The 16,319-nt window shown below is 36.2% G+C and overlaps 1 long non-coding RNA gene across 3 annotated transcripts; it reads left to right on the top strand.

The window, feature by feature from the left end:
* Nucleotides 1-1,880: 1,880 nt before the first annotated feature.
* LOC137489147 (uncharacterized) lies at nt 1,881-7,766 on the top strand. Of its 3 annotated transcripts, none has more exons than XR_012398761.1 (7): nt 1,881-1,929; nt 2,413-2,597; nt 3,205-3,238; nt 4,603-4,658; nt 4,752-4,899; nt 5,011-5,087; nt 6,409-7,766. It is a non-coding gene; the product is annotated as an uncharacterized lncRNA (long non-coding RNA). The 3 variants fall into 3 exon arrangements; XR_011008506.2 differs by having other exon boundaries at nt 2,413-2,610; nt 6,409-7,765; XR_012398760.1 differs by lacking the exon at nt 2,413-2,597.
* The last annotated feature ends 8,553 nt before the right edge of the window (nt 7,767-16,319 follow it).

Here is a 16,319-nt window from a genome sequence, read left to right as displayed (position 1 = left end):
GAATTTTGTAATATAATAGACCCACATGAAATCTGCACGTACAGAAATCGGTAGATTTTTTAGCCCATGATTGATTCTATTTATTTACCTGTGTGTAAATATAAAATATAAATATATATTTCTTCAGTTTGTTAAATAATTTCAGTAATATCAACTCATATGCAATTGTATGATTTATTTATAATGCAGTTTATAAAGTATTACTTTCCGTTTTTAGTAGATATATTATGTGAGAGACTTGCTGTGGTTACCAAACAATTGGATCCTGATTCAACATAGGCTCATTCTAAAAACGTACCCCGTATACATTTCTGGAGATCATGAATTATGTAGCCAGAGGAACATCTTTAAAATGATGAAGTGGCATGACACGGTTGCTTTTCGTGCTTACCAGCTGACTGCTTACCTCCGTGTGGACGGCTTTCCCGCTGTTACCAGTTTGTCCAGTGGTTTGCCACATACGTTAGTGGATTTGAGACGCAGAGCAGAGTTGACCATCACGACGGGATTCAAGTCCGGCGAAGAACGGTTCCAGAAAGCGAGTAAGACAAAAACAAAAGCCCAAAAGTAAATAAGATGGTGAGGATGTGGTAAAATCAGAAAACGTAGTAAAAATCAGGCTGCTTTTGAAAACACTGTTAGTTTAATTTAACATTTTCGTATTTTTTTACTCATATTTATTTTAATTTTCATATTTAAAGATATTTGCTGCTGTGCATCCTTGTGTGTGCAATAAGCAACGTGTACATGTATTTTGGACCCGCATATCTCTAATGCACTCTTTTAAAAAATGTGCCTCAAACGAGCACAAATGCATTTACTATATAAACAATATGGCACAGGAGATGAAAATGAAACCTGCGCTGGGTGAAACTAGCAAAAAACTTACATCATATCTGGTGTGTGACAGAGCCCTAATATTTATTCTGCTCAGAAAAAAAAAAAACTGGGAAAATGCAATCTGGAATAATCTAAAAAACAGCAGCCTAAATAAACCTTTACCCACAACCTTATCTAAACACACACAGAAACCTCAACATCATCAAAACAAACATTACAGCATTTTAATATCAGAGAACGACACATTCTCAATTCAATTTCAAGAAATTTAATTGAAAAAAAATAACACATCCACAATTTCAAATCCTATTTCATTTACGAAGATCTTATTCACAGTGGCCAATAGATTTTCAGCAATGGAGGCAGATTTGAGGGGTTGGTTAATATTTAACTTGCCCAGCGCTGACCCAGATCTGTGGAGAAACAGCGGCTCTGAAAGCTCTTCAGGAACACGCATTCAATCACGTGAGCTTGACTGTCTGCGTGTGTATGCTGCGAGTGTGCTGTAATTGGTTTAGTTCACTCCAGTAAACACAGTCTGTCTCCAGAGATGTGTAAGTACTGGAAAACCTCTAGTGCTATCCGAGTCTCCATTCACTTCACAGCCATTACAACAGCCTCCGTTTTTTTTACTCTACTACTGCTACTATTATTAGAATAAAACAATGGCTGGTAAAATGATTCAAGTCCACTACTACTATTGCTAAGTGGACATTTTGATTTTACAGGGGCCTATTTTTATTTAAATGCAGCCTTTACTGTAAAAAAATACTACTATTCAAAGATATATCTACACTGTAAATGCGAATAGTATTCCTTACTATTAAAATTCTAGTGTGTTTACTTAATTTTAAGCTAATTGTTGAGTTTACTAGAAATGCATTAGTGTTGCTGACATAGTAAGGTATAAAGTTCCCATAACTAATGTAATTTGAGTAAAATTGCTTATAAGGGCTAAGCCATGCTGTTACGCATGCGTACTGGGTGGTGATTTCCCATCCCCCATCCCGAGTCACAACCAACCGCCACCCAGCACCGCCATTGAAGGACAGGATTTCATATTGAGAAGATGTACTGCTGTAAATCAAGGTAAACTTTTCGTTTTAATTACTACTTTGATTTTATTTGTAGTATCAGTAATCTGTTTATTTCCTGCACTTTGTGAAATTGTTTGCTGTTTTGTGAACTAATTAATAGCCCATGATGTTGTGACTAAACGTTTTGACCACTGCACGTTATTTGAAATACTGTCTACTTTACTAGATAAGCTATTTTTAGCTGCTTAGTCCTTTTTAATAACTATTAATAATTTGTAAAGTTAGTAGTAATTTGTAAAGTGGGCGTTATGCTCTAAAAGAGCGGGCCGCGCCATTTTAAATGATGCACTGAGAGAGCAAGAGCGCGCGCAATGATCCGTTCAAATAGATGTAAAGTTAACACATAGCTGTAGGTCTACATTTTTAAAAAAGAAAACGAAACCTATTTATCCGCATTACAAATACAGTAACGTTAGTTATCGCTGAACTTTAGTGGCGCTTGTTGTGACGAAAATATGCGTGTTCTTTTTTTAAGATTTACTTTTATGAGATCACCTGCAGGAAGCAGGTGAGGAGATCAGCTGTGATTCGGTCTGGCGTCAGCGAGCGGCTCATGACCAGACCAGTCGTTTTTTTCTCCATGATCGCCGGGGCAGCAGCAGTTTTAACCCGCCGAGGCTTTTAGAACATTATAAAGCAGTTTCAGCTCAAAATGGACCCGTGAGTGTCGTAGGTAATTTAGGATTTCGATGCGATTACGATTCGTGTCACTGTATGAGGCAGATACATATTTACACATGATGCTAAAGTGTGCTTATGCTAACAATCCCTATGAAACTTAAAGTTAAACTTATGAAAATGCGAGAGATATTTAATTAACTCATTTATTTGTTTTATATGCTATTTGTCTTTTCTTTATGCCGTTTTGAAGGTTTATTCCAGTGTTGCCGTTACGTTATTGAGTGTTTGTATTGCTGTAATGACAAATAAATCTGACCAGACGCGACTGAATATGTGTGATGGATAACGTTAATGATGAAGTGGTATAACTCGTACAACCAAGCACAGAAACATCCCTTTGTTTGCTCAATATCACACAAAGGCATCAACAAGCCTTTGTTATAAGCAAACTTTCTGTAAAGAAACAGGCTTTGCCAAACCTGTTAGTTTGCATTTTTAAAGAAGGTTTCACTAATTTTTAACAATTTAGGGCAAATAAATTTGAACAATTACAAGGTTGTTTAAAATGTAGCACACCATTAGAGTATTGTGAGTGGCATATTTGGTTTGTAATATCATTATACCCTTTATTTATTTTTTATTTTAGACTACCAGTTTGTGAGCTGATATGCAGTGGAAATGTAAGTTTTGCACTTACACATCAAAGAAAACTTTTTGAACAATACCGCACAAGCCATAGAACATATTCATGAATTGTTCTATTAACGTTACCTTGTCTCCATACTGAGTGTCAGGGTAATTTTAAATCGTTTAATGCATTAAAAGTACATTTAACAAAATTCTCAGCAAAGAACTGCATGATCAAGAATAGTCCGAATATTTTGTCCATTTGAATAATCATCTGAGGACTAGTTAGAAATAGGGTTGTTGTGTTGTGATACCATTAATTTATGTTACAATACTATACCAGCTGAAGTATGGTGATACCAAGTAGTATTGCAATACTGTAATTCATAACTTAAATCCATGAAATAAAGAAAAATGTCAGAAATAATATATTGTATATGTTATTATAGGCCTACTTGAATTTAAATAATTCCCTTATTGTTGAAAAAAGTATTTGCACATCTCTTCACCTAAAATGTATTCATTCCAGCAAAAAAAATACATTAAAATAAAGATACATAAAGAAAAGAGCATTTTTCCAACAAACCTAGGCTATATGAAGTGGTCAAAAGTTGTTTTCTGTTGCTATTTTGGGTTTTTCATCTATCATACTTTTTTCACACTTATTATCGGATAAGAATCCAAAGTAATTCAAAATTTCACTTTATGAGTCATTATTTTTAATAGATTGTCACGGTTGTTGTAGCTATTATATCATATTGACAGGAACAGAAATAAACGAATTCCGATTCAAAATGAACCATCACAAAATATGCAATAGGCTACTATAAAAGGCGCAAATTCTACAGTTTTACAACCTTAGAAGGCTCCATAGACTATTAAAATACAATGATCTATTGTTGCTGAATCGTGTAAGTATTTTAGTGACTTTTTCACATGCAGCATTATGTATTGTAGGCAGACTGTTAATGACAATACTACCGTTTACAAACTACAGTGGCACCGCCAGTATCTTGGAGCCATAGTATCACGATACTACCATAGTACCGGTAAACCGTGCAACCCTAGTCAGAAAGTTCAGTGTCCTTTTAAAGACATCAATTGAGACAAATATTTATTCCACTTTTAATGCGCATAAAAGTAAGGCACACCAGCAACAATGCCATGATTATATTTAATCGGGGGTTGTGTTTATTACTGTTTGGTGACAAATATAGCTCATGCTTTTGATGACAGGCGCCGGGAGTATTTGGCAGCTTTTATTATTCAAGAACATTTAACTATGTCATGTTAAAGTGTAACATCTGTTGCTAAATGGCATTGCATTGTATCATTGCATGTGTTTCTGATTTCTGTTTTTTGTTTTAGAATTTCTCTTAGCCATGTCAATAACACTTTACGTTTTTGTGCACAACAGTGACATCCAGAAGGAAGTCATAGAGGAAACACCAGCTGATGCAAGTGCTGCAGAAGGTTTGTTTTCTTTTCAAAACTTTGTGTGATTTTGTGAATTTGTGTTTTTGAATGTTATTAATGACTAATAATGTTTTGATTGGATCTTTGCAGAATTCAATCGAATATCAGGAAGAAATGTGAGATCCAAGTTCTACGCTGCATTGGACACACACTGCTCGTTTGATTGAAATAAAAAAAAAAAAATAGGAGAAAATTGCAGAAGAAAACTAGAAGAAATTTTCAACATGTTAATTCAAAGGTATTTTTGTGACATCATCTTTGAATCATAATTTGCATTTGATTGCAATAAATTGCATTTGATGTTTTCATTGGGCTATAATGCATGTCTACCTGTCTTTACTTTTTCAAGGTCATCTGGCAGCAGTTCTCCGGGGTCTTTCAGTCCTTTAGAGGGATGAGTCTAAAGAAATTTTCAGGATGTGTTTTGTAAGTAGTATTATTGTTTCTGCTTTCTTAGACTGGAAATGAAGCAGTCATTCCAGTTTACTTCACTTATTAATAAAAATTTTCAATTTTATAAAAATAAAACAAATGCATTTAATGTAAGTATTTGAAAGTAAGAGGGATGTTATATTATGGCCTTTGGAGCAAGAGCATTGCTATGTTGCAAATACAGCAGCTTGTGCCGTCACAGGGTCAGTTAGCTTCATAGGCCAGTGAAGTAATGAATGCATTTCATTCATTTTTAAACACACTTGTTTTGAAAAGGAGGAAGATTAGCTTGAAAAAAAAATCTTAATAAGTGTAATACCTATGTAATATGTTGAGAGAAATATAATTTCAGTTGAAAGAACCTGCTGGATTAAGATGTAAAAAGATAGTGTTAAAAGCCACAAAGTCAAAGATGCTCCGTATTATAACCAACCCTGTGAAGTCACCTGCTGTGGGATTGTAGATGGCTGCACCCTTGTTCTAAAAGCCATACTAAAACATCAATTTTCTTATTAAAAAATAGTTATTAATACATTTTTAAAAAGTGTGCTAAATAATGCAAACTTGACTCACTGCTTTAATCTAGCAAAACCAAATGCATTCATGAATCGGTTCCCAATTTATTAAGTTTTCCCTACAAAATATTTATATTGATTATGTAGCACCAATTGGTCTCTCACACATTTGCATTTAATTTCTTGAAAATGTTTTAAAAGTACTTTTACTGCAGTTTGTTTTATTACATTACAGTGTTTCTTTAATTAAAAAAAATTATTGTTCCTTTACAATAGTATCATGTTCAAGATACTGGAATTTAGTACCAATCTCTGCTGCAATTTTAAGCAGCAAATTTCCTGCTAACATTTTAAGCACTTTTGAGCACATTTTTAAACAGCACTGTTTTGCCATTCTGTTCACATGCTTAACAAAAATGACACTCAACAATGCTCAAATGTTAGCAGGAAATGGATGTTTTTAAAATTACTATATGGATTGGTAATAAATTCCACTATCATGACAAGCCTAGTAGAAGCAGTACAGGCAAATCCATCATGTTGGTCTACATTGAAGAAGGAGCACCATAGCAAGGCCTTCTTATAAGAAGCATTTGAATGTAAAATGTACTATAAACACAAATAGTCATGCTAATAAGCAACTAGTTAATAGGGTAATTGGTTCCTACTAAAGTGTTACTAAATTAAGCACAAGGAATTGTATTTTTTTCACCTCTGCTTTTGGTCTCCTGGCCACTACAGGCTTTATTAGTGCAATTTAGAATATCAAACTTTACTTATTTTTCTTTCTCTATTCATAGGATGTAATTGTAGAGTCGGGCTTCAGTGCAGAAGATGTTGGCCTGCTGACTGTCGTGTGTGAAGATGTCTAAAGAACCTCATTATGGATGCAATGTGGGCCTTTATACTGGAAGGAAAAGTGGTTATGGACTTTGCCACATGCAGTATGTCTCTTTTTTTTGCTTTGATTTACACACTGAATTCGGACTACCCAAAGACTTTGAGCAATGCATTTGAATTTGTTCAACATGTGTTGCTTTTGCTGGGAGGGAAGCGTAATGTGTTTTATTTGGCGAGTGCCTATATACTGCTGTGCTTTATGTTTAAAGGGTTAAGTATAATGGCATGTTTAATTACAAAGTGTTGCTTTTTAACATGTTGCTGTTTGCAGTGTTACATTTAAGACTGCAGCATTTTGGTGTTTAAAACACTTTTTTTTTTTTTTTTTACCAAAAAAGTGTATTGTGATTTATAGGGTTGTCAAAAGTATTGAGTTTGGTACCAATCGGTACTGAAATAAAAAAAAAAAAGTCCATCCATTTCCCACTAACATTGCAAGAACTGATTGGCCATTGTGTTCACATGCTCAGTAGATATGACTGATTGGCTTTGAAGGTCATTATTTTTACCACACTTCACCACTGTTCACCAGGTGCAAAGATACAAAGACACTGGATAACTTCAAAGCACTGTCGATCAGTCGATTCATCACCAGATAGCTTATATGTTAGCTTCTAAACAAATCAGCTATCGACATGGCTTTGAAACACTTCAGTGTCTGTGTAACTTTGTTTGGACTCAGTGAAAAATGGTAAACCTATGATAGTCACAGCCAATCACAGTCATTTCTGTTGAGCATGTGAACACAGTGGCCAATCAATGGTGTTTAAGAACGAGCTCAGTAGCACTCAAATGCTGGTGGAAAATGGATATTTTTAATATTTCAGTATTGATTGATACCAAACTCAATACTTTTGACCACACTAATGTGATATTTTCTGTAGGAAAATCTAAACCACACAGTCTAACAAATTAGCTTTAAAGCTTAATATCTGTTCCTCTGTGAGTGTCTATATGCTGCCATGTTTAAGGTGCTGGTGCAATGGCATGTTTAATTACACTAATTCAAGTATCTTTTTTCCAAGTGTCAAGTATTTAAAGTTTTTTTGATAGATTTTCAAACCTTTTCGAAAACTTGTGTTTTAGGGTTGAACATGTTTATTATATTTTTTGTCTGTATTGCTGTTTACAGTATATTACAGCACTTTACAACAGGTTTTTACAAAACTGTATTGTGTACAAGTGTATTGTGATACTAAAACATCACAAGTGTATTGTGAAATTCTGCTAACTTTGTCAAATAAAATGTTTACATTTAAGACCTGTATAATGTCATTACTTGTAGGTTGAACTACATATTTTATGTTCAGTTTAATTGAAGAAAATGTGGAAACTGATTGCACGTAGTTTCTTTAGTTGACATTACTTAAAATGGTGGATTAAAACAATTTTGAGACTACTAGCATTCAAGATGTTAACTGAACATGGTAGAACAGTATTAGTTAAATAGAGTTATTAAAGTAATCTTACTATAAAACCCTAAGTAAGATTACTAAATAATGAAATGTATGTTAACTAGAATTTTCTATTAAACTTACTTAATTTTTAACAGTTAGTTTACTTTATAAGTTTTAGTTTTCTTACTTCAAGGCAATAATTAAACTTAACTTAAGATTTCCTTGTAAGTTTATATTGCAAAAATAAGGCAATCGGTTTCCAAACTTTTTTTAAGTAAACTGAACATGTTAGAATTTACAGTGTATTTATTCGTTAAACTAAAATCTGTATAATTAAATATATATTATATAAATATATAATTGGGGTGTCACAGTGGGTAGCGCTGTCACCTCAAAGCAAGAAGGTCGCTGGTTCAAGCCTCGGCTGGGTTAGTTGGCATTTCTGTGTGGAGTTTGTATGTTCTCCCTGTGTTTGCATGAGTTTCCTCCGGGTGCTCCGGTTTCCCCCACTAGTCCAAAGACATGTGCTATGGGTGAATTGGGAAGGCGTGTATGAGTGTGAATGAGTGTGTTTGGATGTTTCCCAGTGATGGGTTGCGGCTGGAAGGGTATCCGCTGTGTAAAACATGTGCTAGATAAGTTGTCGGGTCATTCCGCTGTGGCGATCCCTGATAAATAAAGAGACTAAGCTGAAAGGAAAATGAATGGATGGTACAGTACAGCTGTCATTTATAACCTTTGCTGCTTTTCAAATACTATTTGTGTATGTGTTTTGGGTTGTGCACATATCTTCAGCGCTGTAAAAAAAAAATAATAGCTGCCTTATATTTTTAAGCTGAATCATTATAAGTCATCTGAATTGAAATAACATTTAAATCAGCTTGTATGCTGTACTTAAAAACAAGTTGGAAAGCTGATTAACTGAGTTCAATAAGTTAATTAACATAAAATCATGTCATCTTGGCTTATTGATCATATCTTTTTTAACAGTGAGTTATTAAACAATCATAATTGATAATGTATTGTACATGGACAAAATTGAGTACTATGTGAATCATAATGTTTTACATGTTAATATTTAGGAGGGCGACACGGTGTCTCAGTGGTTAGCACTGTCCCCTCACAGCAAGAAGGTCACTGGTTCGAGTCCAGGCTGGGTCATGTGGCATTTCTGTGTTGACTTTGCACGTTCTCCCTGTGTTTCCTCCGGGTGCTCCGGTTGCCCCCACAGTCTAAACTCATACGCTACAAGTGTATTGAATAAACTAAATTGGCCTTAGTGTATGTGTGTGAATAGGTGAGTGGAGAGGTGTTTCACAGTACTGGGTTGCAGCTGGAATGGCATGCGCTGTGTAAAATATATGCTGGATAAGTTGGCGGTTCATTCTGCTGTGGCGACCCCAGACTAATAAAGGGACTAAGCTGAAAAGAAAATTAATAAATGAATGGATGGGTGTTTCCCAGTACTGGGTTGCAGCTGGTAGGGCATCCGCTGTGTAAAATATATGCAGGATAAGTTGGCGGTTCATTCCGCTGTGGCGGCTCACCCCAGATTAATAAAGTGACTAAGCCGAAGGAAAATTAATGAATGAATAATCGATTTTACAAATGTTACTTCAGCTCAATTTCAAAAAGTAGTTTGAACAAGAAGGCAGCAAAAGTAATTTTTTAAGTGTAGGTAGATATGTAGCTGAGCTAATAAGTATAAAATATACAAATTATTAGTGATTTGTGGCAACTCATTCATCTGGCAACTCAGCAACTCATTGGTTGCATGCTCTCTCGCTCTGCTAACGAGCCTGGTAAGGATTTTCAAGCGAGTTCACTGAGTTAATTTATGTGACAGTGGATGTATAAACATGATAAAACTATGATGTATCGAAAATGAATATTAATAATCACATTTTGAGTGCTTAAAGTGACTTTCCTTTTTAATTGGCAGAGTGGGAAAAGAGAGAGACATTTCAGCATATTATTGTGCTCTGTGTTTTTTGCAGGTATGTTTGCTATGTTTTGTTAAGTGATGTTTGAAGTCTGATTATACAAGTTGTGTAAAATGAGGTCTGTTTGCAAAGCAATATAATTTTGCATATATTATTGTATTTTATAGTGTTAAAAGTTTATTTGTGTATCATTTCTGATATTTTACACTATTTTCATTCTATTGCTCAGTAATGTAGTGACCAGTGAAACATTATATTCCTTTTACAAGTTATCTGATGTATACTATAATGTTTATTCTTTACTGCAAATTTTTATGGTCTATTTATTTGTATTTTTTTCTTTTACCTATTGTTTTTGTCAATTTGTTGGCTATTATTAATGCAACAAGTGTTGAATTCGCCGCTGACTGAGTTGGTTGCATGCTCTTTCGCTCTGCTAACAAGCCTGAGTGGAAAAAGAGAGAGACATTTCAGCATATTATTGTGCTCTCTGTTTTTTTTGCAGAATAAACCAAACTTGAGACCTCCAATGTCTCTGCTGTCTTATTGGGAAAAAAAAACACACAACCAGAGTAAAACTGCTACAGATAGAAATATGTAGACAGAAATGGTTTTCGGAGAATATGACAAAAATAAATCTTCCCTAGCTTACTGTAAAAGTAAAAGTTGATTCAACTTAAAATTAAGGCAAAAAACTGCAGGACATGTGAGTTTACTCAATGTAAATCGAGTCAAGTGCAGTAATTGGGCTGAAAGTTGAGTCAACTCAAAAATGTCATCAATTGCTGTTATCAACAAATAAAATGTAATAAACTACAAAAAATGTGAAACTGTCATTTGTATTACAAATAAATTAGATTACAGAAGTCCACAGGGTCAAATCTCCACTGAAAAATAAATATTTATTATATTTTCAACATGTGTTTAAGGTATGTGGTTGCAAACTATTTGTATGGGCTGAATTTAAACAAACAAATTCAATTTAGTAATGTTCTACCTAATTTGTTTGTTTAAAGTTAGTCCATATAAATTGTTTGCAAGCACATCCCTTAAACAAATAGCAAATGCAATAAATCATTGAACGAAACATCAAACTAAACCAATGACCTTGTGTTGTTTACATCTCTGAGATCTCTCTCTATAGTCCAGCGGAACAAATTCAGTCATTCAAATCGATTAGCAAAGCCACAATTACACTAAAGAGATGAATGCCAGAGATCAACATGTTAATGATTATAAGTTTCTTGAAAAATATTAACAGTATTAAAATAATAGAGTTCACCTAAAAATGAAAATTTGCTGTAAATGTGCTCACCCAAATAACTGTTTTCCTCCTCAGTAGAATATTAAAGAAGATTTTGAAATGAAACCTTAATGATCCATATCCCACTGAAAACAAATGTTTGTTTTAATACTTGTGGCTCCTGACAATACACTGATGTTTTATAAAGCTATCAAGACACTGAACATTATTAATGAATATAAAGCCACAGGTTCCACTAATGCAAAACGTCATCTACTGTATATCTTGGATGGCCTGAATGTAAATTTTTGGGTCTTTACGTTTTTAGTTACCTACTGAACATTTAAAATCTGTTGAGTCAACAACATGGAAAAAAGGGTTTGTTTATTTTAGTCAAACTGCACATTTTTAATGCTTGAGTGATGCTGAGATGGGAAAGCATGAAATGTTTGTGATATGGACATGTGATGCTGAAATCTGACTGGGCAGAAATTAGTCTCCCTTTTCAAACATGACTGAGAGTTAGACATGCTTGTTATCCTCACACTGAAATGTAATTATGAGTTTCTGAGATCCTATCAACAACACTGTAAAAAAAATGCTGGGTTCCACACCATTCCTTCACGTCGTCCCAATACAAATCGATTAAAGAGCCCCTATTATGCATTAAAAAAGGTTGGTTTTGGGAATTTCCAACAACAGTCTGATATGCATGCATGGTCAAAAACCACTTGCATTGTCTGATAATATGCATTTATTTTCCCTAGTTATCCCAACGACTCCCGTATGATTTGTTTAGAGATTCATTTGTTCCCAAACCCCTTCTTTGCGTAAGGCTAATCTGCGCTGATTGGTTCAATGACCCAGTCTGTTGCGATTGGTTGGCTGCATTCAGCGTGAGACAGAGAGAAATGCCGACCACGGATATGAAGTAGCAGAGAATATGTGAGAGCCTAATGCATGAGTGCAATAAGCAATGCAGTTAAACACCAGCATATCTTAACCCTGAGTGCAAGCAATGCAGTTAAACACCAGCATATCTTAACCCTGAGTGCACTAAAGCAATGCAGTTAAACACCAGCATATCTTAACCCTTAGTGCACTAAAGCTATGCAGTTAAACACCAGCATATCTTAACCCTGAGTGCAATAAAGCAATGCAGTTAAACACCAGCATATCTTAACCCTGAGTGCAATAAAGCTATGCAGTTAAACACCAGCATATCTTAACCCTGAGTGCACAAAAGCAATGCAGTTAAACACCAGCACATCTTAACCCTTAGTGCACTAAAGCTATGCAGTTAAACACCAGCATATCTTAACCCTGAGTGCAATAAAGCAATGCAGTTAAACACCAGCATATCTTAACCCTGAGTGCACTAAAGCTATGCAGTTAAACACCAGCATATCTTAACCCTGAGTGCACTAAAGCAATGCAGTAAACACCAGCATATCTTAACCCTGAGTGCACTAAAGCAATGCAGTAAACACCAGCATATCTTAACCCTGAGTGCACTAAAGCTATGCAGTTAAACACCAGCATATCTTAACCCTGAGTGCACTAAAGCAATGCAGTTAAACACCAGCATATCTTAACCCTGAGTGCAATAAAGCTATGCAGTTAAACACCAGCATATCTTAACCCTGAGTGCAATAAAGCTATGCAGTTAAACACCAGCATATCTTAACCCTGAGTGCAATAAAGCTATGCAGTTAAACACCAGCATATCTTAACCCTGAGTGCAATAAAGCTATGCAGTTAAACACCAGCATATCTTAACCCTGAGTGCAATAAACCTATTCAGTTAAACACCAGCATATCTTAACCCTGAGTGCAATAAAGCTATGCAGTTAAACACCAGCATATCTTAACCCTGAGTGCAATAAAGCAATGCAGTTAAACACCAGCATATCTTAACCCTGAGTGCAATAAAGCTATGCAGTTAAACACCAGCATATCTTAACCCTGAGTGCACTAAAGCAATGCAGTTAAACACCAGCATATCTTAACCCTTAGTGCACTAAAGCTATGCAGTTAAACACCAGCATATCTTAACCCTGAGTGCAATAAAGCAATGCAGTTAAACACCAGCATATCTTAACCCTGAGTGCACTAAAGCTATGCAGTTAAACACCAGCATATCTTAACCCTGAGTGCAAGCAATGCAGTTAAACACCAGCATATCTTAACCCTGAGTGCACTAAAGCTATGCAGTTAAACACCAGCATATCTTAACCCTGAGGGCACTAAAGCAATGCAGTTAAACACCAGCATATCTTAACCCTGAGTGCACTAAAGCAATGCAGTTAAACACCAGCATATCTTAACCCGAGTGCACTAAAGCAATGCAGTAAACACCAGCATATCTTAACCCTGAGTGCACTAAAGCTATGCAGTTAAACACCAGCATATCTTAACCCTGAGTGCACTAAAGCTATGCAGTTAAACACCAGCATATCTTAACCCTGAGTGCACTAAAGCTATGCAGTTAAACACCAGCATATCTTAACCCTGAGTGCAATAAAGCTATGCAGTTAAACACCAGCATATCTTAACCCTGAGTGCAATAAACCTATTCAGTTAAACACCAGCATATCTTAACCCTGAGTGCAATAAAGCTATGCAGTTAAACACCAGCATATCTTAACCCTGAGTGCAATAAAGCTATGCAGTTAAACACCAGCATATCTTAACCCTGAGTGCAATAAAGCTATGCAGTTAAACACCAGCTTATCTTAACCCTGAGTGCAATAAAGCTATGCAGTTAAACACCAGCATATCTTAACCCTGAGTGCAATAAGCAATGCAGTTAAACACCAGCATATCTTAACCCTGAGTGCAATAAAGCAATGCAGTTAAACACCAGCATATCTTAACCCTGAGTGCAATAAGCAATGCAGTTAAACACCAGCATATCTTAACCCTGAGTGCAAGAAATGCAGTTAAACACCAGCATATCTTAACCCTGAGTGCAAGAAATGCAGTTAAACACCAGCATATCTTAACCCTGAGTGCAAGAAATGCAGTTTAACACCAGCATATCTTAACCCTGAGTGCAAGCAATGCAGTTAAACACCAGCATATCTTAACCCTGAGTGCACTAAAACAATGCAGTTAAACACCAGCATATCTTAACCCTAACCCCAAAGAATAACAACGACACACATTCAGTGTTAATCCACACAGTGGCCAAAGCCGAACTATTTTGAAAGTTGACCACACCGCACGTGTGAGGAACAGCTGATGGTGGCCATAGCAATGACAAATGCCAGAGAATTGCGAGTTCAGAAAGCATTTAAATCGGTAAATGAAGAAGCACGTGTTTTCATTATGTTTTGGACACGATATGTGAACAGCCCCATAATGATTTGACCTGAGAGATACAGTATAAGCACTGATCTATAATAGATAAGTGATTGAAGCAGTATGGAGCGATTACAAGTTAAAACACTTAAACACATATTTTGCAAACTACACAAAACGAGGCAACAACTTTGATGACACTCACATGTTATTAGGGGTGTCAAAATAAATTGTTTCTTCGGTGCACCGCGATGCAGACGCGGACAATTCTGTATCGGTTCAGTAATAATCATAACCGGTTATTATGTACTGACGTCATTTATCTCCTATGCGCTCTGTCGCGAGGAAGGTGAGCGCGAGTATTTACAACACTCAGTTAACTCAGGGCCGCCCCGTGGCATAGGCACCATAGGCAAATTCTAAGGGCACTGTACATCCAGGGGGGCGCCAGAAATGAGCGCAGTTCAGTTGGTTTTGTTTTCGATATTCCTGACACACACTCAGTTATAGACGCCATTAACTCAAAAACCTCTTACCCTAAAAAGATCTAAAGTGTGTTTCCTACAAAAAGACAAAGCTGGTTATGTTTCACAGCTGTCTTTCTTTTTTTTCGCTCGACATTACGATCACTGCTCCGTTTTAGCCCTCGCAATATGTGTTTAGCCGGGAGAGCTCGCGCGGAGAGGAGCTCACAGTAAGGGACCGTTGGAAAAGTGCTTATTTTTTTAGTTTTTCTGCTCCGCTCAGCTCGAGCTATCCCTGTAGCGAGGCCTTAAGTGTGAATGTGTGTGTGTGTGTGTGTGTGTTTGTTGCTGTCTATTTTTGTGTATGTGTTTGAATGAGAGACAGTTTGGTGCTGTGTGTCTGTGTGTTTATACAGACAGCATGTTATAGCCTCCCCCCTTAAATATAATACTGTCTATGGAAAGCATCGTCAATGCACCATAATGCACCGAGATATCGAATTGAACCGAATCGAAGGCATGATAATCGTAACTGAACCGAACTGTGAGACCAGTATAGGTTCACATCTCCACATGTTATGATCTGGAGGAAGAGAAAACAGGTCCATATGAACTGTAACAGTTAATGACAAAGTCCCGGTCAAAGTCTGACAAAGTCCCATACATAATAGACCCTGCTGCTCCTTCCTTTAATAGCAAACGGCCAACGAATCCCATGTTGCAGTGTAGATTATTGTATCAAAAATCAGAAAAATGACACGAACACATCACTAGGTTGGCTATACTGTGGTATTGTTGTGAAAATGAACTTAAACCCTTTATTACCTGCAGCCGAATCTCCATCTGTCAGTGATCTTCATCTTCACGTCATGATCAATCCCGTGATTCCCTGCCTCTGGTAGTGTCTGAAGAGAAAAATCGCTTACGTTTTACCAGATCCAGCACTACAGTACATATTTGGTGATGTTCCCTATAATCATCGATGCGTTCAGGCAAAAGATCCCAACTCAACTTGATTCATTCATTCGACTATGAGTCGACCATTTCGTTAAAGAATCAATAGCTTTAAACACGGTGCACTTTCAGATTTAAACCTCCGCTGGATGTTTTCATTCACTGAGTGCTGCGTTACACACTGCATAGAAGGTCATTTTAGAAAATCTATAATAGGGGCTCTTTAAGGGTGTAAGGGTGAAAAGGACCGAAGCACACTTGTCCCCCTTCCTGTCTCCCCCGATGGCCCACACTCACATTGCATTCATGCCTGAGCACGCTTACGTCATCGATGATGCACTGTTCAGTAAGAAGCACTCTCACTCAGCACAGTGGAGATTTCTTTAGTTATATCGTTTTAGTCTTTAGATATGCAGTGACGAAGTCAAATATTTCGCCAAACAGATCAGCCAATTTTGATGCTCATAAACAATCAAAAAGTCCTCATGCTGCAGGTATTAGTAGGTC

Source organism: Danio rerio, chromosome 23 (assembly GCF_049306965.1).
Source record: "Danio rerio strain Tuebingen ecotype United States chromosome 23, GRCz12tu, whole genome shotgun sequence".
Lineage (NCBI taxonomy): Eukaryota > Metazoa > Chordata > Actinopteri > Cypriniformes > Danionidae > Danio > Danio rerio.
The sequence above is the reverse complement of the archived record's forward strand: the minus strand, read 5'-3'. Positions and strand labels throughout refer to the sequence as shown.